The sequence below is a fragment of the Lutra lutra genome, chromosome 12, assembly GCF_902655055.1.
Source record: "Lutra lutra chromosome 12, mLutLut1.2, whole genome shotgun sequence".
Lineage (NCBI taxonomy): Eukaryota > Metazoa > Chordata > Mammalia > Carnivora > Mustelidae > Lutra > Lutra lutra.
Genome location: NC_062289.1, coordinates 27749841 through 27770678, shown reverse-complemented (window position 1 = coordinate 27770678; position 20838 = coordinate 27749841). Strand labels below are relative to the sequence as shown.

Sequence of the window (20838 nt, the reverse complement as noted above, 5' to 3'; positions counted from 1 at the left end):
GGTGGCGCTGATGACAGAGTGGGGAGCCTAGGGGCTCAGGCCAGGGAGGAGGCCACGACATGCTTCCAGGGGTGATGGAAGTCTACAGCAGAGGTCTGGGTAATGGCAAGGGCTGTTCTCATGAGAGGCCTTACCATAAGAAGTGAGCAGAACCAAGTCTGGCGGAGAAGCTGAAGGGCAGGGAGGTCTCAGGGTGTGGGGGAGTGTGTAAGACCATGAAGACAAACCGGGAAGATGGGAGCACCAGTCAGTTTCAGGGAGAGATGAGTTCAGTGAGTTTGAGATACCAAGAGTGACAGAAGGAAGGAGACCATGGCCCTGTCTTGGGATTAAAGACTTCTAGTAAGTAGCCGGTGGGGTTAGGAAATTCACTTCAATAAAAATTCTTCATGTTTCCATGACAACTCCTCAAAAACCTCTCTCTCTAGTCTTGGAAAACCCTTATCCGGTTGTACACACGCCATCTTTAGTCAGGAGGCCGTTCTCTCCATAGCCTCTCTTGTGACGTGGACATCCTGGGTGCTGTGCCCCGCTGTGCCCCGATATCTCAGTCTGAATGATTTTCATCCAGTCTCACCCTTCTAGAGAAGACAGACTCCAAGGCAGGCAAGTGTCAGGGTCATGGCCTCATGGGTTTGAAGAAAAGGTGAAAAGGTTGGCCCTGCGCATGTGAGGGAGAGGAGCTTGGGCGCTCAACAACTTCCGTCTAGGTTCCCTCATGGAAGGACTAGAATGACATTTTGGAAGATTTAGAAAATAGACCAAAGGGGGGGAAATAAATCTCTGAGGTGTCCCCCTGTCTGAGATCATGCCAGTGAAGTTCCTCCCACATTTCTGCGCATACATGTGTATATTTTTCGTCAAGCTGCAAACACAGTAATGACCAACCCTGTAGTCTCCTTTTTTTTTTTTTTTTTTTTAAATGTAACGTGTCACAGCCTTTCCATGCCTCCCTATGTTGTTTTGACAAGCATCCCTGTTACTGGCTGCACCGTATTCCCCGTGAGCTGTGGCTCGGCGCCAGGGCTCGGTGGCATGGGAGGCATTCCCGTGGCCCTGGGTTACAGGGGTGCTGGGGGCCACCAGGGAGGAGAGGTCTGGGGCTGGAGCTGACAGCTCTGAAGTCTTTCTGCCCCCCTCAGCCCCTCCCATCAATAGGCCCGAACAGCTGGAAGGGGGGGCAGGTCAGAGGGGGATTGGGGAAGGAAGAAGGTTTGCAGAAACTGTTGAGAGCTGGGTGCTGGTCTTTGTTCTGCCACAGACTTCTGTGATCTTGGGCAAGTCAATGTTCTCCCCTGGGTCTCAGTTGGCCCAGCAGTCAAGTGGGGAGGATGGACCATGGTGTCTGTCTTATAGGACTTGTTCCATGAGGTGATGGGTAGGAAACAGAGAGAGAAGCCAGCCTAAGGCAATGGTAGCAATAGTGAGTGGCATTTCTCAGAAAGGCCATGTGGCGGGTGTGCTGGGTGGGGTGAGAACAGCTGGGGCTCACAGTCCTGCCCTGCCCCAGTGACCGGCCACTGGCTCTGCGCACTCACTTGCTATCTGCCAAGGGAGCTAACGGCCTCATGGCCCCTTCCTGCTTGAAAACACTGGGGTTTCCCCTAGATGAGAGGCACCTTCCATTGCTTCTTTGACTTTCCACAGGGGCAGCCGCCGTGCGCTCTTTAACGCCCAGAAGCAGCTCTGGGCAGCAGGTCGCACTGTGGGAGGCAGGGAGTCTGGCCTGGCCCAGGGCCTGAGCTCAGGGGGCGCCTGCTCTGCTGCCCGGGTTTGCCCTCCAAGTGAGAAGTTCCCCTTGTTCTCTACTGCATCCTCTCCCTGGAACATCTCACTGGGGCATGCCAGCCCGGACAGGGGGGCTGGTGCTCTGGGAAGCCACCCATCAGTTGGCCTGTCCCATCAGGGCTCAGCCACTGCCCCAGGTAGCGGGGTGCAGCTAGGAGAGGAAGCCTGACTGCTGACTCAGCACCGGCCTGCCACGTGGAGAGGGGGTGGAGGAGCCCTCCGCTGGGAGGAAGTGAGAATTCGGCCAACACCTGTCTCAAGGAAGGGCAGGAAGCTTTGCAACAGCTGCTGCTCCCAGTCTGGGGCTGGGAGTGGGAGGGAAGCGTGTGGGGGTGGGGTGGAGGCGGGGGAGGCGCTCTCGAGTGTCCCCCTTCCCCCCACAGCCAGCTTTGCTGGGGCTCTGCTCCCCCAGAAGCGGGGGCCTCCATGCCTCCCCTCCCTAGTGCATAGGGCCTGACTGTCTCCTGGGACCACTCCCTCTCCTAGAGCAATTCTCCTGCTCCTGAACTCTGTGACGGTAATGGATTAATGCCCTCTCCTCCGCTGCCTCCCGCCCTCAGGGTTGGAGATACCAGGAGTCTTCCTTAAGCCAAAGGATGGTCCTCCTCATAAGGCCCTCAGCCTCCAGGATATTCCCTGGAGGTGGGGAGGGAATAGACTGGCCAGGAAAAGGCCCTGCTGAGCAGAGTTGAGAAATCTGGCTCTAGGGAAGGTGAGGCATGACAGGGAGAACATCGGAGTGCACAGACCTTTCTTCAAGGCTCCCCGCATGGCCAGTCACCCTTGGCTCAGCAGCCTGTGTGTCCAACTTGGTGCTGAGGCAGCCGGACAGAGCCTTGGCCTCAATTTAGTCAGAGCTCACCAGAGCTCCTCCTGAGCCCCGGGTTAGGTGGCCTGTGGCCCTGGCCTCCCCTTTGGCGGGCCCATGTCTCTCCGGACGTAGAAGTCAGGCCTAAAGAGGGAGCTCGGTCCGCTACTCTGGAGGGAAGCTGGGCCTGGGGAGCGGCACCTGCTGGACTTTCTTCGGCTGGGGGGATGGATGCTGAGGCTGCGCCCCTCCTCCTGGGAGGCAAAGCTGGAGCCAGGCCAAGAGGGAAGGGCAGCAAGAGGCTGTGGGAGGGAGCTTGGGCCCTGCCAGAGCCAGAGGAGCCGAAAGCCTTCTCCCTGCCAGGAGGAGTGGGCTTGCGAAAGCGGGGAGGGGAAGAGAGGTCACAGGTGGTGAAGGGAAAAACAGCCAGGCGGCCCTCCCTGGTCAGGTGAGCTGGGAGTGTGATGGAGAAGGTGGGTGAGGAGCCCAGACAGGAACCTGGGGGGCATTTTCCCATTCTGTCCTCACCACATCCTGAAGGGTCCAAGCTTCCCCCAGGAGACAGGCGGAGGAGAGGAGCGTGGAGGATGGGAAGATGGGAGGAAGAAGTTAGAGACATGCCCTGTTGTCTCTGTCCCCACTCCTCAGCAGGGGCTGCGCATCATGAGTACACACGAAATCTGTGTCCGTACCTGCAGAGTCCTTCCTTGGGCTCACCATGGCGGGGTGGTCCTGGCCTGGTTCTGGGAGCATCCCTGACTCCTGGCAAGAAGGCCCTTGCCTTGCCCCAGCATTAACATAGCATGATTTCCAGTTTTACTACTAGATCTGGGGGGAAAGGGGGTTTTATATTAGACTAGACAAAGAACTCTTAAGTCACCAGTTACAAACGTTACACGAACTTTTGAGTGAAAATGTAGGACTCTGATGACGTATTTCATGCGGGCAGGCCAGATTGTACCCCTGTGGTTGGGGTTGGTTGTTTTACACCTCTCTGTCATTCGGGTGCTGCCCTGGAAGATATGAAGCATGCCCGGTGAGGCAAGATCTCTTCACAGAGCTGGAAACCCAAGCCAGTCCAGTGGCCAGAGTTGCAAAGCCAAGCTCCCGAGCACTGCAGTCAGGATTGGGACCTGGGTCTCTTGACTCTGAGGGGCTAGTGGTCTTCTTGGGTCTTGACCCAAGGCTAGTGGGAAGCAGCCCGAGCTCTAGCAGCTCCGACAGGGGTGGTCGAGGGATGCTTTGTTGAAGGCACAACTGGGTGAGGCTGAAGACCATGTGGGGTTTGACTGGGTGGAGAAAAGCATAGTATTTCAATATGGCTGCCAATCTGCCATATTGTTTCCCTTGCCTGGAGAGCCAGGACTGGGAGCAAGGGTCCGAGTGGGGAGGTGGACATGAATCCCATGAGGAAGCATGTGAGGGAGGCTTTCCTGTGGCGGATACCCAGCCGGGCTCCCCTCAGGACTCTAAAAGACTCTCACTGTTACTGTAGTAAATTATACACAGTGGCTCACCCTTCTCTGAGGTTTTCAGTTCAGGGTTTCAGTTACTCACTGTCAGCTATAGTCCAGAAACAGATGATCCTCCCTCTGGCGTATGGTCAGAAGGTCAGTGACAGCCTAACCCTACATCTTAGGGCCCTGCGTCCTTCACCTCACTTCCTGTCCTCACACAGGCCTGGTACCACCTCACATCATCACAGGAAGAAGGGTGAGTACAGCACAGTGAGATATTTTGAGACACAGACCACATTTGCGTAACTTTTATTAGAGTGCATTAGTACCACTGTTGTAATTTATTATTAGCTATTGTTAATGTCTTACTCTTATTTATAAATTCAGTTTATTCCAGGTATGTGTGTGTAGGAAAAAAACACAGTTATATATAGGGCTTGGTGCTATCCGTGGTTTCAGACATCGACTGGGGGTCTTGGAACGTATTTCCTGCAGATAAGGGGGAGCTAGAGTAGAGCATGAAATTTGCTGTTTGAACCATTGTAAACCAAACAATTCATGGGCGCTGAGTATATTCACAACACTGTGTCACTATCACCACTTTTTCCTTTGAAAACCTTTTCATCGCCCCAAACAGAGGTCTTCCTTGACTTTGAGGCCTGCTACCGGGCAGGACAAGGCTCTGCTCGCTGGCCCTTGAGGACAACCGGGGACAGTAAGTGGTAGCAAGAAGTACACAGATGTCGACATCCAGAAATCCTGGGTTTAGTTCTGGCTTAGCCAGGTGACTTTGGGCCTCCCTGAGCCTCATCCCTTCATCATTACAACTGGAGATGATGGTTGTGGGTGTCAGCACAGGGGGGAGGTGAGGGGAAACGTACAGATGAAGTACGAGGCACCTGGAACCCAGTGCTTAGCCGGCAGTGGTGGTTCCCAGCTCCTGCTGTCCCCTCTGAACACACACCCTGTTTGTTCGGGCCTGGAACCCTGGAACAGTCTAGGGGGTCCTAAGGGCCAGGCAAGAGAGGGCCAGGCATGTTTCAGCATCACTACGGAAGCAGTTAATGAGAACTGAGATGGGCACCCAAAGCACAGAGAGCTTTGGCTCCTGGCCTCGATGGAGAGACCCCCCGAGCACACCTGAAGTGGGTGGAGAATGCAGACTGGGCTCCACAGAGGGCCAAGCTGATGGTCATGCTGGCTAGAAAGCGTGGCCCAGCCTGGAGGCAACCGGTCAGGGCTGGCACACGGGATGGGGAGAGGTCACGGAGACCTGAAAAAACCCAGGGGGGTCTCCCGGAAGAGGCAGACCTGGAGCTTCTCCCCAGGAGGGAGAGGGGACCTCTGCGGCCTGGGGGAGCTATCAGGTTGGCCTGCCTTCCCTCCCCCACGTGCACCCCCGACACAAACCCCGATCTGATCCAAGAGGTGAATGTTCAGAGTCCTGTGGCTGTCATCCTCATCTTTTTTTTTTTTTCTTTTCTGGACCATTGGGTTCTCTCATTTCACTGTCACGCCACCCATTCCAGTCCCTTCCTCCCTGCTATCTCCACTGGCCCTGGCCATTTCCCCGGCAATTCTCTGCCCTCTCTCCCACCCCTGTCTGGCAGGGCTGCCGGAGGGCCTCAGCGGGTGCACATGCCATCCCTCGGGTGCACCTGCTGAGGGTGAGGCCACCCGAGGGGAGCTGGGGGCTTTGCGGCCCCTTCTGAAGTGGGCAGCCCTTTCAGGGCACTAGTTCTGTTCTCTGCAGAATGGCTGCTCATCCGATCTGCTGGGCTGAGTGAGAATGGAATGAGGGGGATGGACGGTGTCCACCCTGATGCCTGGCACAGAGTATGGGGCTACTCTTGTCATATGTGGCTGTCTACTAGGAAGTTGCCACATGCAGAACCCTCTGCCTGCTTCCAGAAGGCTCTTTGAATTTGGTAAGGGGAACAAAGGGGAGGAGGAAAAACTTCTTTGAGCCAAAGTGTTCTCATCTGTAAAATGGGAATAGTCCTGATCACCCTCCCCGCCCCCGCACTGGCCCCCAACAGGGTTATGATGAGGCTGAGAGATCTGATGGTGGGTTTGTTCAGCTCGTCTGACAGCTGTGCACGGAGCATGTGCCCTGGGCACTGGAGACACACACAAGAACAGAGACAACAAAAGCATCAGCAAATGCTCCCATAGCACTCACCTGTGCCAGCCACTTTCCTGAGCTCCTTCCCTACCCAAAACAGACCCAGTATGCAGGAAGGTCCCAGGTGGGTACTGGGCGCTCTCTGCCTGAGGGAGGTGCCCCCGAGCTGAGTCTTAAGGGGTGCCGGCAGTCGCCCAGGAGAAGGGGTGGGGGCAGCGTGTTGGGGGCACAGGGTGGGCTGAGGAGCAGAGAGCCACCCGCCCCACAGGTCTGGGAATGAGGACCACGTCCTGCGGGGGGAGCTGGGGCTTTGTCACTCCTGGGTGTTAGCATAGCAGTGTTGCCCATGGATCAGCATGGAGGCTGTCTGGCTGGATTTCGTTGGGAAGGAGGGGCACCCACTCTCCCCAGAGGTGTATGTCCTGAGCTTAGGGCTGAGGGCGAGCCCAGGGCCCTGCCCTTGAAGGCCTAGGAAACATGGTTGACAGCCCCCTCCCTGGGAAACCATGAGGGGGCAGAATAGCCTCCCCCACCTTCCGACCTCCTGCTGGGAGGGCAGGAGGGGTTCAGAGGAGGACAAGGTGAGGGGGATGTGGTGAGTGTGGGGGGTGGGGCTGGAGCCCACCCTTGCAGTAGGGCCCTGGGCTAGCGGTTGCCATACTATCCACACAGACCCTGGGACCCCCTGAGCTGTTCAGAAGAGTCCATATTCCACCAATGAGCAAACTACTCGGCGCGTCACCCCTGTGGTGGAGAGCACCAATGCGTGTGAACATGCTGAAGGCACTATACAGGAGCCCTTTGGTTCTGCCTCCAGAGCATGTCCCCACGCTCCGTGACCGTGGACCTCTGTGTGTGTGCACGTGCGAGTCCTAAAACGGCCCTTGAACTTGGTGCGTGGAGACTGTTTGGGAGATGCCGGCCCAGGCACTGGGGTCATGGAGCTCAAGGCTGGCCCCCAGCAACTCCTTATACAGAAGGGAGATGGCGGCTAAGAAAGGCCGTGGAAGGTGGCCCATCCACCGGTGACTGCCCATCTCCAAGTCCTCCCCTGCCCTGAGGCTTCCTCGTAGGAGGGCTGTCTTTATCTGCTGAAGAGATCTCTGAGATCTCTGAGATCAGGAGGTCAGGGGTGAGCTGGTCACTCCCTCCAGCAACACCCTTGCTGGCCAGCCCCGGGGGCAGCTCTGCCAGTGGCCAGGGAGTGAAGGGGGCCCTGGAACGACTGGCCTTTCACCAAAGCCTTACTCTGCCTAAGACTTCCCTCCTACCTTTTTGTATTTATGACCTTGTGCCAATGCCGCAGGGTGGGCTTTCTCCCTGCCTGGCTGTGAGTCCCCTTGCCCCTTGGCCGTCAGCTGCGTTTGACACACGATCCACATCACACTTGCTGTTCACATAATAGTGCCTCCAGATGCTCAGACCCAGCACACTCGGCCCCGCACAGTCCCCGCGTAATGCACAATCCCTACACCCTTAGGACACAGCACACATACTCAGTCACACTCACTAACATCCGTACTGGATCATAGCGTATAGCACTCTCCCCCCCATAGATGTAAATAAATGCACATAACCACGAGCGCCCCCACACACGCACACACACAGGTACAACCGTGACACCTGCTCGGATTCTCTGACAAAAGGCAAGCTTGAATGTCTCCAGATGGGATCTCTTCTCCTTCTTGTCCCTGACATGCCACCTGGGCCCGAGGAGGCCCCCATCCCACTGTCACTGAGTTCGCACAGTTAATAGTCCAAAAAAGGAGGTGGAGACCTTCAGTCGGGATAAAGCCGCAAATCCTGGGTATCTCCATATGCCTTGGTCAGTCTGGCCAAGTTAAGGGACCCAGACCTGCCTCAGAGCTGGGCCTTGCGACACCTAGTTGTCCCCATCCTCGGGGCTCTGCTTTCCTCACGGGGCCTTGCTGAGGCCCAGGACGGGCTGTGTCTGCGTGGGCTAATGCGGGAGGCACAGCTGAGTTGACGCGTTGTCCACTATAGCCATCTGGTGATGGATAAAGCAAACCTGAGCCCGTTTTGGATGTCAAGTGGCCTGGAGGGCTTCCTGGAGGAGGCAGGGCTCGAGCTGGGATGAAGGCTGAGGACCATGCCATCAGGAAGCTAGAGAGGGGGGACAGGGAGGTGGGAAGGCCACGTGAAGAGCATGGAGAAGAGTGAGTGTGGCTGGCAGTTCCCTCCAACCCAGAGAACCCCAGTGGCGATTATGGGAACAGTTTGAGCAGAGATGGGAGAAGAAGCAATGAGGCCAGGAAGTGGCCAGTAGCCCTACTCTGCTGAGGGAGAGCTACCTCCTGCCGCTGCGGGAAGACCCTTCATTTAGTGCTCAGTTTCCGCACCCCAGTGGCTGGGGGAATTAAAGAGACCATGCAGTATTAATGTTACTGCCTTGTTTTATGAAGTGTCCTAACAAGCCGGGAAGCCAGGCATACTCAGCCTTATTTACAACTGCTATTATTTCTCTGACATGGAGATTAATTTGATGATAGCTGTTTATAAGCTCTTCTATCATCAGATGGGCCCATTACCTGGGAGGAGAGGAGGGCTGGATTTAATTTGTGAACAGTGCGCTGGGTTTTCCTGCTCCGAAGTGTGTGTGGGAGTCACAGTCATAAATCATGGAAGGCAACAGCAGCGCTGAGACCGGAGGCCTGGGAGTTCCCCGAGCTGGCGCTGTGTGGGTGAGGGATGTCCCGGGAGGTGGGCCGTCTGTAGGCCCAGGGAGCAAGGTGGGGAAGCATGACCACTTGTGCAGGGAGAGAGACACTGGGGGAGGAGGGCCGAGGGTTCACCCAGCCAAGGAGCTTCAAACTCACCTATGCCAAGTAAGAATCACCTGGGAGCTTATAAAAATGCAGATTCCCCCAGCCACGGGGTAGGGCTTGGGAATGCCAGAGTCTGGAATGTACACTCCTGCCTAGATGAGTATTGGTTTGTGGGTCGGCCAAGGTGGTTCCCTCAAGGTTCCCCCTGCTCCAAGCAAAGGCTTTCCTTCCCTGGATTTCTGGAGAGAAAAGGACAGGAGAAAGGCCAGCAAAGAATGAAGTTGGGTCTTGAGCAAAATGGAAGAGTTTGCAAAGGCTGTCTCTCTGCACCCCTGGGACCCCCCAGCATTGTGAGATCCTCCTGCCGAGTAGGAGAGAGGCATTAGTTCGTGAATTCGTGAGTGTTGTCCCTCGGAGGGCTGCATGGGCTTTACCTCTCAGGCATCTTACGTGGATCTGTGGGTTATCTTTTATTAAAGCCAATTGAAAGATAAGAAAACCGCGGTGTTGCAAGAAATGGTTTTAGATTTCATGGCCTAGAAGCTGAGGCCTGGGTTTAAATGCGGCTTGGACATGGCTGTCCTTTCTATGACCTGAGGCAGTATTCCCAACCCGGAGGCAGGCTGGAGGCACACGGACACTGCAGCCCTCCGCAGAGAGTAAGGCTACTGCATATGTTGGGGTAGGGATCTGTAAGAACTCGAGGTGCTCAAGGAACCCTCATGCTCCATGGACCTAAGCAGCATTCCTCCAAGGGCTGGCTCTATTTTCTGGGGCGGGGGGACTCTGGAACAGAATACAACAGATCTTTCTCCACTGGTACCCTGGAAGACCCTGTCCCTGCAGGTAAGCGGGGGAGATGTGTTATGGAGGATGAGGGCCTATCTGACTCACACAAGGAACCCTCATCTTGCTCTGATGGGTGGCAGTGGCCCATGGGCGGTGACCTTGCCCCTTGCCTTTCCCCTTGCATTTCCTGGGCCTGTCCCAGGATGGCTGCTTTATGGCCTCTGCCTCCCAGGCCTGGGCCTTCCCTTCTCCACCGTCGGCTCTTGGCAGCTTTGGCAGGGCTCTGCTGGGGAGACTTCTGAGCCAAACCCCTTCATTTCTTTGGGCCAGACACCCTCCTTTCCTTCTCCTCGGGGGCTGTAGGCCCCATCCAGGACACTTGCTTTGATGAACTCATAAAAGCTCACAAAATGGGAAGGAAGCCAGCATGGACTCCCTCGGAAGCCCTCCCCAGTCGAGAATCCACACTTGTGTTAATGCCAGTCTACGTTTGTATTAGCTGTTCTAAGCACACAACTCCCTTTTATGGAGCTTAGTTCAGGGGGACCAGAACTCTCAAATCTGCCAACACCTGCTATGGAGACGTTTCTGTCTTAGCCGAGTGGAGCTGGTTTATTCGCTAGGGTGTAAGTTTGGCTCTGGAGGCAGCGATGCAAAATAAAGGGGGTTTAAAGGAGGTAGCAACTCTCTAGAACAGCCTGGAGTTAGTGGTCCTGGGCAGGCATGGCCCGTGGGTACTCGATGTCAAGCATCAGTCACCTCCTTTCTTGTTGCTCCAACCATCCCTAGGGTGCGGCCCTTCTCTGCAGGTCCAGGATGGTGCACCCTCGCGTCCACTTTCCAAGCAGTGGGATGGAGGAAGAAAGGAGAGGGCAGGAGGCACACGAGGCCAGGCTGCCCAGCACCCACTCTCATCCCATTGGCCAGAATAGACCCACGTGACCATGTGTGGCTGCAAAGGAGGCTGGGAAATGTAGTCTTCATTCTGGAAGGCCATGTGCCAGCAAATTTGGGGCTTCTGTTACCATACAAGGAGAGCAAAGATATTGGGAGGCAAGTCGCCTTTGCCTCAATTGGTTCTTAGACCTGTACATTAGGCCTTGCTGTGATCCTCATTAAAGATTGTCCTGTGTGTGCACTTCTCCACTGAGTGTGGTGGGTGGGCTAGCAAGCCCCCGACCTTGGCTTCACAGAGCCTCAAGGTGGGAAGGGAGAAGACACCCTCCACGCTGGCATCAAACCCCTGTGCCATATTGATGGGATGTATTCATTCATTTAATGACAGATTCTTGTGGTCCTGGTGACTAGCTCTCATTTTGTCTCTTGTCCACGAGAATGTAGTGAGGTGTTAGAGCAGAGGCTGAGATGGTGACTGGAAGTGCCCAGTCCAGAGGGTGGCATTCAGTAGACCCCCAACAAGCGCTGTGCATCCTTGGTCAAGGTACTTAACCTCTCTGTGCTTCAATTTTCTCATCTGAGAAATGGCAGTGTAATCATGGCTGGCCCCTGGGGTTGTTGGGAGATTCAGTGAGAGCCCTCAGGCAGCACTGAGCTGTGGCAGGGGCAGGGCATGGTGGCTGCCCCAGAGGCAGGCTGGCCTGGGGGTCAAGAGTGCCGCCTCCACATCAGGCTGCTGGGAGAGAGTGAGGCTCTAACCTCTGGAGAAATTTCATGAGAGACAGGGAATCCCTAGAGCTTTCCGCACAGGTGCCTGGTAAATAGTGGGTACTTGGTGAATGCCAGCTTGCTCCCATGCCCTAGCCCACTGCCCCTGGTAAGGGTTGTCACATACCAATCCCTAAGTCCCTCCCCCTCCCTAGTCAGGTGGTTGGGGGGGACATGGGGAAGGACTCTGAGAATCAGAGTGGAGATGATGGGGCCTAGGAGCTGCTTGAGATGGCTGTGTAGAGGACAGGTTCCCCTTCCTGCCTCAGACTCTGCTGGGGGAAGTGGGGTGTGCCTCAGAAGCGGTAACTAGACACAGACTTTCCACGTTGAGGGTTGGGAACATGGTTCCCGGGGCTCCTGGTGGGTGGCCTGTCTGTACCCCAGGTGATTCTGTCTTCCTGTCTGTCAAGACTTAGCTTCCTGGTTTTCACTGGAAGCCTGGAATGGCAGGGCTGGAAGGGACCCAGAGATACTTGGCTCATCACCCCACCCCCCATCTTATAGGAAACAGAGCCCAGGGAGAGGCAGGTGCTTGGCCAAGGGCCAAGGGCCAGGGTGAAGACCTGGACCCGCCTCTCGGTCTCTGTTCTTGCTACTGAATCAGGAGGGCAGGAGCCACAAGCCTCTGGGTTCCCCAATTCTCTTTCCTCTCCTCTGCCTTCTGTCCCCAATGATGAATTATTCTGTCTCTTTCCATGTTGTGGTCACCCGTCTGGGGAAGACCCAGGGAGAGGCACACCCATTAGCAGAGACCCCTGTGGAGCGGTGTTTGGAGGACAATCTCTTGGGGGAGCAGCCACGATGGGGAGGGGGCATTGCAGGGTCAGGGATTGGGGGTTTGGGCTCGGCTACTAGCTCTGAGGCTCACGGGTGTGTGCCGAAGGACGAGAGGGGGCACCATGGGACCTGCCTCCCAGGGTCCCAACACAGTTTGTGACCAGTGAGGGGCTATTCAGGTTCGAGGGTTTCTGTCCATCGAGACAGTAAAGATGAGGTTTCTTGGGGGCACAAGGCACAGGATGGGAAGAAGAAGAAGCGTGGTCAGAATGCGTTGGCACCGAGATCTAACCGTGCTATTCACAAACAGGAGAAACAGGAGAAATCTTGACAAGAGTCTCCATCATTGGTTAGACTCTTCCTGGGGTCTCTGCCCCACACTTTAGGCTGTTCACACAACGTACTGCCTTTGTCAGCGTCAGTAGGCTTCTGAGCGGCACGCATACTTGTGCATTTCACATCTCTGACACTGGAGTGCAGCTGATCAATGCCCACGTGTGCTAGTTTAATTGCCTTTTAAAAATCTTTTCATGGTTGATAAAGGGATGGTTCACCAAGTTGATGGTCTCCTAGAACTGACGAAATTTGGCAGCGTTTTCCACGCAGTTTTGGGGGCTACAGATCAGTCTGTGGAACCCTCAGGGGCAAACATCAGTGTCCAGTTTGTGATTAATAGCATCTACGTTCCTTTCTCAACATAGACATCCCCCTTCGTTTTGTTTTTAACATTTCATGATCCCTCTCACCCCAGGACTGAGGGGGATGAGCACATTGGGGAAGGCCGAAAGTCAGCAAGTTGGGAGACAAAATTCCTGGGACCCCTTGGATGAGGACCAGCCTTGGTAACAATTCTGGGTCCTTGGGTTCTTTGCTGGTCTGAGGGAGGTGCATTATCTTCTGCTGCACTCTTCAGGGGCTGGTGAGGACCACGGGGCATACTTGTTGTCTAAAAGGCTCTGGAAAGGACAGACCTGCCCAGAGCTAATATTCTAGGAAAAATGTGAACTTCCTTCACATTCCCTCTCTCTTCAAACCAGCTGTCCAAGCCCCCTTCCTGTGCCCATCAGAGGACTGCCAATCTTCTGGATAGTAAGACGAGCCTTCAAGGATGCTGACGCCTCCCATTCCTCCCCCAGCCACTGTCTCCCAGTGCCTGGGAGGTCCCTTGCCTGGCCTCGCCATCCCTGAATTCAGTGTCTGCCTGGGCTCCTGGCAGCTCCCCTCCTTGTCTCTACTCCTTGTGAACTCACCTGCCCCCTCAGGACCTTCCCTAATCCCAGCTGCACGCATGTGAGCCAAAGCCTTGCATGGCCCATGATGCTTTTGGGACCCCAGCACCAAAGTACCCAGGATGGCCCCGCCACGTGGGGGATCTGATTGGATGTTGATGATGATGATGGTGAGGATGATGATGATAAAGTTGATGGTGAAGGGCCTCCGTGGTGGGCAGCACCGTGGAGGTACGGCCATGCGATGGGGCTGTCGGGCCAAGGCCATGCGCCATTCCTTGGCAGGGTTCCCATGGCGCTTGGCCCTAGACCAGGATGAGTTTGGCTCAGGGAAGGTCCAAGCTTCTGCCATTCCACCCTCATTGCCCCCTTGATTTATTACTGAAATATTTATTAAGCCCCTACTCTGTGCCAGGAACTTGTAGAGGCTTGTCCTATCAGAGACCAAAGAGATGGCCTTATCTCCGTTCCTTTCATTCATTCATTCACTCACTCATTCCCACATGTTGACTGAGCGGCTGACCCCATCCCAGGCGTGTTCTAGGCACCAAGGGTGCAGCAGTGAGCCAGAACCCTCCAGCCCGGCTTCACTGAGCTGACGCTCTAGCGGGGGCTCCCCAACGGCGAATAAGTAAGAAGGTCAGCAGCGTGCTAGGGGGCAGAATAGCTCAGGACATGGGGGTGGGGGAGTGGTCGGGGTGCTGGGGCAGCGGTGCCGGGAGAGGCAGGGGTGCTTGCTTTAGGTCCACACCAGGGAAAAGCTCTGTGGTCAGTGTGATGCCACCAAGCCCAGCACGGAGGGCAGCGAGAGAGCTCCGGAGGCTGTTAGAGGCTGAATCTTGTCTCCCTTGTGAGCACAGCTGAGTCTGGCTGCTTCCTGCCTCCTGGACAGGCTGGAGGGTCCCCCTTACTGGGCACTCTGAGCACGGCCTCACTCCGTCCTCCTACCATCCCTGGGAGGTAAATCCCGTCATTATCCCTGGTTTACAGACGGGGAAGCTGAGGCACAGAGAGGTAACCAAAGCCCACACAGCTTGTAGAGGCTGAGCTGGACTCAGACGCAGGCAGGGAACCGCAGAGTCTGAGCTGTCACCACTCTGCTATGCTGCCCTCTATGTCTCGGTCACATCCCTGAGTCCAGGGGGTTCTCGAGCCCTGAGCCAGATGGCTGCCTCTCCTGCCCTCACCCCTCAGGGCAGGGGTGCTGACTGGCCAGGGTGGCACCCAGCATGGCATTCAGGGTCTTTCTCAGTGCTGGGCTCACTGTCCCCTTCTACCTGTGAGGAAGCTGAGGCCCAGAGAGGCAAACAGACTTGCTCAGAGCCACATACTAATTAATGACCAAATAGGTTCAGGGAGTCTCCTCTCCCTCCTCCTCTGCCTTCTGTCTGGTATTTTTTTGCCCGAGAACTTCAGGACTGGTGGCAAGGCTGCAGGAGGGGGAGGTAGGGAGGAGGTGGGGGCACCATGGGTCTGTCCATCTGCTCAGGACAGGCCAGGTGTGTGCCTGCACACGTGTGTGCACATAAGGGAGGACTCACATACCGCCAAGGACGCCCATGAATCAAGCCCAAGACAGAGGCGGTTGAGAGAAGAGTGGGTGCCCGGAGTCTTGGTGCCCCTTCCTGGACCCCGCGTCCCCAGGCCGCTCCCCATGGAAGTAGTGCTCCTCTCCCCTACTGCTCCCCTCATGGCGCCACCTCTTGTCCTCGTAACTCCCGTAACTCCCGGCCTCCATTCGAGATCTTGGTCAAATCTGCTTGTGGTGTGGTGACCTAGGCTTTACACTCAGGGGAGCCCGAGACCCCAAAGACTGGGGAGGCTTCTTCCGGAGCCCGGTGGAGCCCTGGCTGGGGGTGGAGGGCAACGTTATGAGCTGCAGTTGTGGCCTCGGGTAGGGACAACGGGCTCTGTCATTAGGGTTACCTGGAGAGCTGGCCCCAATCCATATTCCCAGGCCTAACCGCACAGATACCTTTCTGAGGTAGGAATCTGTATTTTTACGGATCTGTGACTTTTACATGCAAATGAGTTGTTTTGTCATTAAAGAAGAGAGACACACACTTGCACCTGGGAAAATGTGAGCCATAGGGAAGACTCGTTGCTGAGAGCATGCTCCTTTCCTGCCCCACAGCCCTCTCCCCAGGGCTGACGGTTGTTAATTCTCCTTCTGGGTTAGGCAGCAAGGGTGGCCCTTGACAGAGCACGCTGTGTTGAACAGAACCCTCTGTCGTACCTTCTGGGAGCACAAGGTCTAGTTGAGTGACAGGGAGAAACAGATGACCCACAAATATGCACATCATAGTGAGAAGGGACAAGGGCCAGGATGACCCGATGGGGTGTCGGGAGGGAGCACGGCAGGGATGACCTCATTTGGCGGGGCTGTGCTGGAGGACATGGTGGCTGATGAGCAAGGATTTCCTGGTGTCCCGTCCAGGACGCCAGGGGCTTTTCCTGCAACCCTCAGGCTCCACTCACCTCTTTCCCTACGTCTGGGTATAAAGGGGAGCAAGACTCCTCCTGATGTTTCAGAGTCACCTTCTGCTTAGGGACACAGGGCATCAGTCTTGATAAGGATTGTACTGGCTGCCTTAGGCTTGTCCTAAGGCTAAGTGAGTGGCTTAAAACCATAGAGATCCCTTTTGTCACAGTTCTGGAAGCTAAGAGTCTGGAATGAAGTTGTTGACAGGCTGTGCTCCCTCTGAAGGCTCTGAAAATGACCCTTCTGTGCTGCTTCTCTCTTCTGCTGGTGGCCGGCTGTCCTTGGCTTGTAGGCACCTCCCTCTAATCTCTGCCTCTGTCATCACGTGGTCTTCTCCCTGTGTGTCTCTATGGCTACACAAGGCCTTCTTATACGGACACCAGTCTCTGGGTGAGGGACGGCTCTCTATCTGTGTGACTGCATTTGAGCTTGGGCATGTCAGCAAAGACCCTATATCCGAATAAGGCATAGGCGCGGGGGTGGGGGGCTTCAATGTCAATATATCTTTTTGGCAGGACACAACTCAACCCACAACAAGGATAAAACATGCAGGCCCCGGAGTGACCCAGCCCAAGAGGGCGGTGAGGATTACAGGAAGGGGGCCTGGGTGGGGTGGACGGGGCAGGGCAGGCTTCAGGAAGGGGAAGGGCGGGATGGTGGGGGAGGCTCCAGGTATGTGGGGAGGAAGGTGGAGCATGAGCAAGTGGACGAGTGAAAGACAGCCCAGAGACGGGAATGCACAGAGCACACACAGCCACAGGAGAGAGGCGCCAAGGACCTCCTCAGAGCCGCCTTCTAGAACTGTGAGTCCCGGAAAATGAGGCCATGGTAGTTACGAAGCCTGCGGTATATCCTGTGGGTCACCAGTTTGCTCCCCGCTTGAACGCAGTGAGGGGGGTTCCGGGGGTGTCCTCTGTGACCTTTCCCAACTGCTGGCTCTGGCCTTGAGATATGGTGTCTGCAGACAGAGGAGAAGTGAATGTCCCTTGGGCTCCTGGGATGAGCTAGCAGCTAGCACGTTTCCCCAAAGCCCAGAGCCTCTGGGCCTCGGTGACAGGCTCCAAACACGCCGGACCATCCCTTCCTTGCCTTATGCCCACACAACCAGCTCCTTTTTCCATCTTTTCCCTTTTCATGCGCTCAGGGAGAAAACTGCAGGTGGGATGACACCCACCTTGTTCCCCGGTGTCTAGAAAAGGATTCGCTCGGAGGATGTACTCAAGAAATATTCTTTTGATTAAAAAAAGACCACAGCGAGAAGAGAGACTCCTGACAGTGACATCTCAGATCTTGTCCCTGCAGAGACGCAGACGACCCCCAAGCCCCCACCCCCAAAAGCCCTTCACGCAACCAGTGTGTCAGGAGGACCGGGCTCCAGTCCCACCACTGCTGCTGAGCAGCGGTGAAGCTTGGGTGAGGTACCTCCCCTGCCCAGGCCTCACTGGTCCTCCCTGGAAGGCGGAGAGAGCAGTGTTCACTTCACAAAGCTAACATGAGAATGCAGTGTGACCAGCTGTCCCAAAGCTAGAATCGGGCACTTTGATTCAGTCTGACAACCTGAGCCCTCTCCCAGGCCCAGGGGGTTCGGGATGGGCAAGGCAGGCTACTCGCTGCCTGCAGAAGGTATGGACAGTCTGCTGGGATGGATTTCAGCTGGTGCTGGGGTCAGGTAAACCCCTTCCCAGGAGGTGGCACATAAGACGGGAGTGGACCGATGAGGAGGAGTCAGTCAGACAAAGAATGGGAGGAGAGTCCTCAGCAAAGGGAATGGCACCTTGGAGATTAGAGCTTATGGCCTTTCCTAGACGTGGTCTGATATGGTTGGAGCATAGAGAGCAAAGGGGATGCCAGAACTGAGGCCAGAGGCCCCACGGACTCCACCTGAAATATCATTGTATTGGTTGGCATTTTCTTTGGTTTAAAATCCAGATTATTTCTCTCACCTGTATAGAAGTCTGGAGGGAGCAATCCAAGGCTGGTGTGGTGCTCCAAACTGTCAGGGAATCAGGCTCCTTCTGCTAATTGCTCTGCCATTCGTGACTTCCATTCCCAAAGTCACTTGTGACCCAAAATGACTGCCAAAGCTCCAGCCCTTGTGTTTTCATTCCAGCAAATACGAAGGAGGAAGAGGTGAGGATGCCTTATCAAAATTAAGGCATTTCCTAGAAATCCCATGTACCATTTCCATATAAATCCTGTTGGGGAGCTTGTAGTCGCTGAATTATATTTAGCTTCAAGGGAGGTTGGGAAACAGTCTTTATTCCACATAGCCATGGCCAGCTGAAAATGGGGCGTTCTGTTACTGTCGAAGGAGAAAGATGGATATTGGGAGATCAGTCATGGCCTCCACCGAAGTCGGTTGATGAGGGCACTCTGGACCCGGAATAAGACGACATCCGTCACGAGTCTGGGCACGGGCTTCACTGGGAGGCTTCCACTTCACTCCCCCAAACGGAGCTACCTCGTCCCGCCAGTGTGGTCCATTCAAGGTCTGTGCTCCCCTCCTCCTTGGAGCCCTCACTCTGCTGGGATGCTGAGGGTGCTGGAGGTCTTCACTCCTGTGGCTAGGTTGGGAGGAGGGATAATGAATTTGTGGCCGGCCAGGGAGGACCACAGGGAGTTCTGTCAGACAGCAGACTCCAATGGGTAGTCAGACCCAACTGGCATAGCCGCCCTACTGCTTCTGTGGGCTAACCTGGGAACCCAGCGTTCCTAAGAAAACGCATTTGACATTCTATCACCTCGTTTACAAACAAACCTGGAAACCCAGATTGCCTGTGTCCTATTCTCAAACGTTTCCATGGCAAATCCCTGCTTTCCAGCCTTGCCCTGCTCTCTTCTCTTTGTGGGTCAAAGTGCCAGGTAGCACCTGGCAAAGGACCCCAAACTGAGGAAGTTATCAGTGCTTCCCTGGGGGCCAGGAGATGGGGGCTTCGGGAGAACCCCTCCCAGCCCCTAGGACTGCCCTTGGCAGGCACGTGAGTTGGGATGAAGAAAACTGTCTGGGCTGCTGCCAGCATTCAGGCACTGGAGGGTCAGGCTGCTCTCAGGACCCTGCGCCGGGAGGGAGAGGAGGGCCGTCCAGCCTGGGGGGTGTTCAAGCTGCTCTCGGGGACCCATGGGGACCGCAGTGCTGTGGAAGGGGGAGGAACCCAGGGGCTGGACTCAGCACCCCAGCCAGAGACTTCCTACTGGCTTTCAAAGGGCGCTTTCATGGGACCGGCATTTAAAGGAAGGTCTCGGTGAACAGAAAAATTTGAAGACTCCAGCTAGCCCCTCAGTGAGCAGCTGATGGGAGATGGGAGATGGGCCGCTCAGCGAACAGCGATTTGCCAGAGAACCACACTGCGGGCTGGCAAAGCCGGGGTGTGAGCACCTTTTCCCCACACCCATTGTCAAGTGTCACCACTGTTACCAGCCCACTGCCTGCAGTCCAGTTGGATTAAGTGCTTGATTCTTGACCTTCTGAGAGCCCCGGCTCCAGGCGGGAGATATTTTATTTTTTGATTTATCTATATTTAATTGAAGTGGAGTTGACAACAATGTTTCCGGTGTACACCATAGTTCCAAGGCAGAAATTTACCTCAATCTTTATAAACTTGCCCTTCTAAAACACAAAAAATAGTAATTGCACATTATGATATGGAAATCATTATTACATATATATATAATATATATATGCATATATCCTTATTAATATTTGACTGGGCATCACAGGCACATGACCTAATACCCAAAAGGCAGTGAAAGTGGGGCTCCCTCCCCTGTGTCCAGCCAGTGGCCCTCCAGCTTTTCCTCTGGACCCTGTCAAGGTCTGTAATGCCCATTTTGGTCAGCCCTGTTGATCCCTGTTGATGTTATGTTCCATGTGGTTATTAAGTAGACACGATTATGGAAGGAGAGGGGCAGTGGGGCCGACTCTCCAGGAAAGGGCCTGCCTCAGTTAGCATGGGGTAGTGGTCTTGGTGTGAAGGCCTGTCCCCCACCCACACATGAGCTAGCAGACCCTGAAGGCCTCCAGCCCCACCTCTGCGGGCTCCTGGGAGAACAACCCTCTTGACTATCCTTGGACCCTAGTCTCCTGGGCTTGCAAGCAGTGGTTGGGGGGAGGGGACAGATCTCCAAGATGCTTTTCAGCTCAAATTTCCCTGAGTCTCTTATCTGCTTCATGGCCCATTTCCCCACTTAAAGACATGAAGAAATAGGGCAGCATTGAAGATAATAGCTCACTTATGTCCCAGAAGGATTTCAGAGCATTTACAGAGCACGAGCAAAATGGAACTCAGATCCAGCTGTGGTTGGCCTGCCAAAGGCATTCCCCTCCTGCCCCATCCCTACTCAGAAATGGTGGGGGTTCGGGGGGAGGCCCCAGGCCCTGGGTTTGGGAACAGGTCCATGGTGACAAGGGATTGGAGGCAGTGGCTTCCCTCCGAGGCCAGTCTTTTCTCCACCAGGCCATGAAGTGGGCCCCAGTAGGCCCACAGGATGGATTCTTGAGGACACCATGATTCCCTTCAAGGAGTTTCGAGAAAGTTGATTTCTACCCCAGATTCCTTAAACCTGAGTTTGTTGTCTTAGAGTCAGCTGGGAGAGTCCCTCAGGGTGCTCCTAAAAGGGATAACAGACTTTTGACAAGATGCTGGGCATATAGGTGGGTCGCCTGGGGAGGGGTGGGAGGCGGGTGGGGATGCATTGTTGGGAGAGGTCCCACCGGCTCCAGGACTTTGGCCCCCTCATTAGCCATGCCTGCAATTCCATCCTGGGTGTCCTCCTCGTGACTCACATCCTCGTCTTCAGAACTCTGAGGAGCTCCACAGAAGCCCCCCAAGCAGACGGGGGCACAGCCATACCTCCCTCACTTGAACCTGTGAAGGCCTCGGAGCTCTGTGACTTACAGACTCAGGCGAACTCAGCCTTGGCCAACAGGGC

General features: G+C 55.3%; 1 protein-coding gene and 1 long non-coding RNA gene across 2 annotated transcripts in view; both read left to right on the top strand.

The window, feature by feature from the left end:
• The window catches only part of ARK2C (arkadia (RNF111) C-terminal like ring finger ubiquitin ligase 2C), a 98526-nt gene that overhangs the window by 7411 nt on the left and 70277 nt on the right, over positions 1-20838 (top strand). The window lies entirely within an intron of this gene.
• LOC125082713 (uncharacterized) lies at positions 15386-17402 on the top strand. Its single transcript, XR_007122051.1, has 3 exons — positions 15386-15411; positions 16425-16490; positions 17054-17402. It is a non-coding gene; the product is annotated as an uncharacterized LOC125082713 (long non-coding RNA).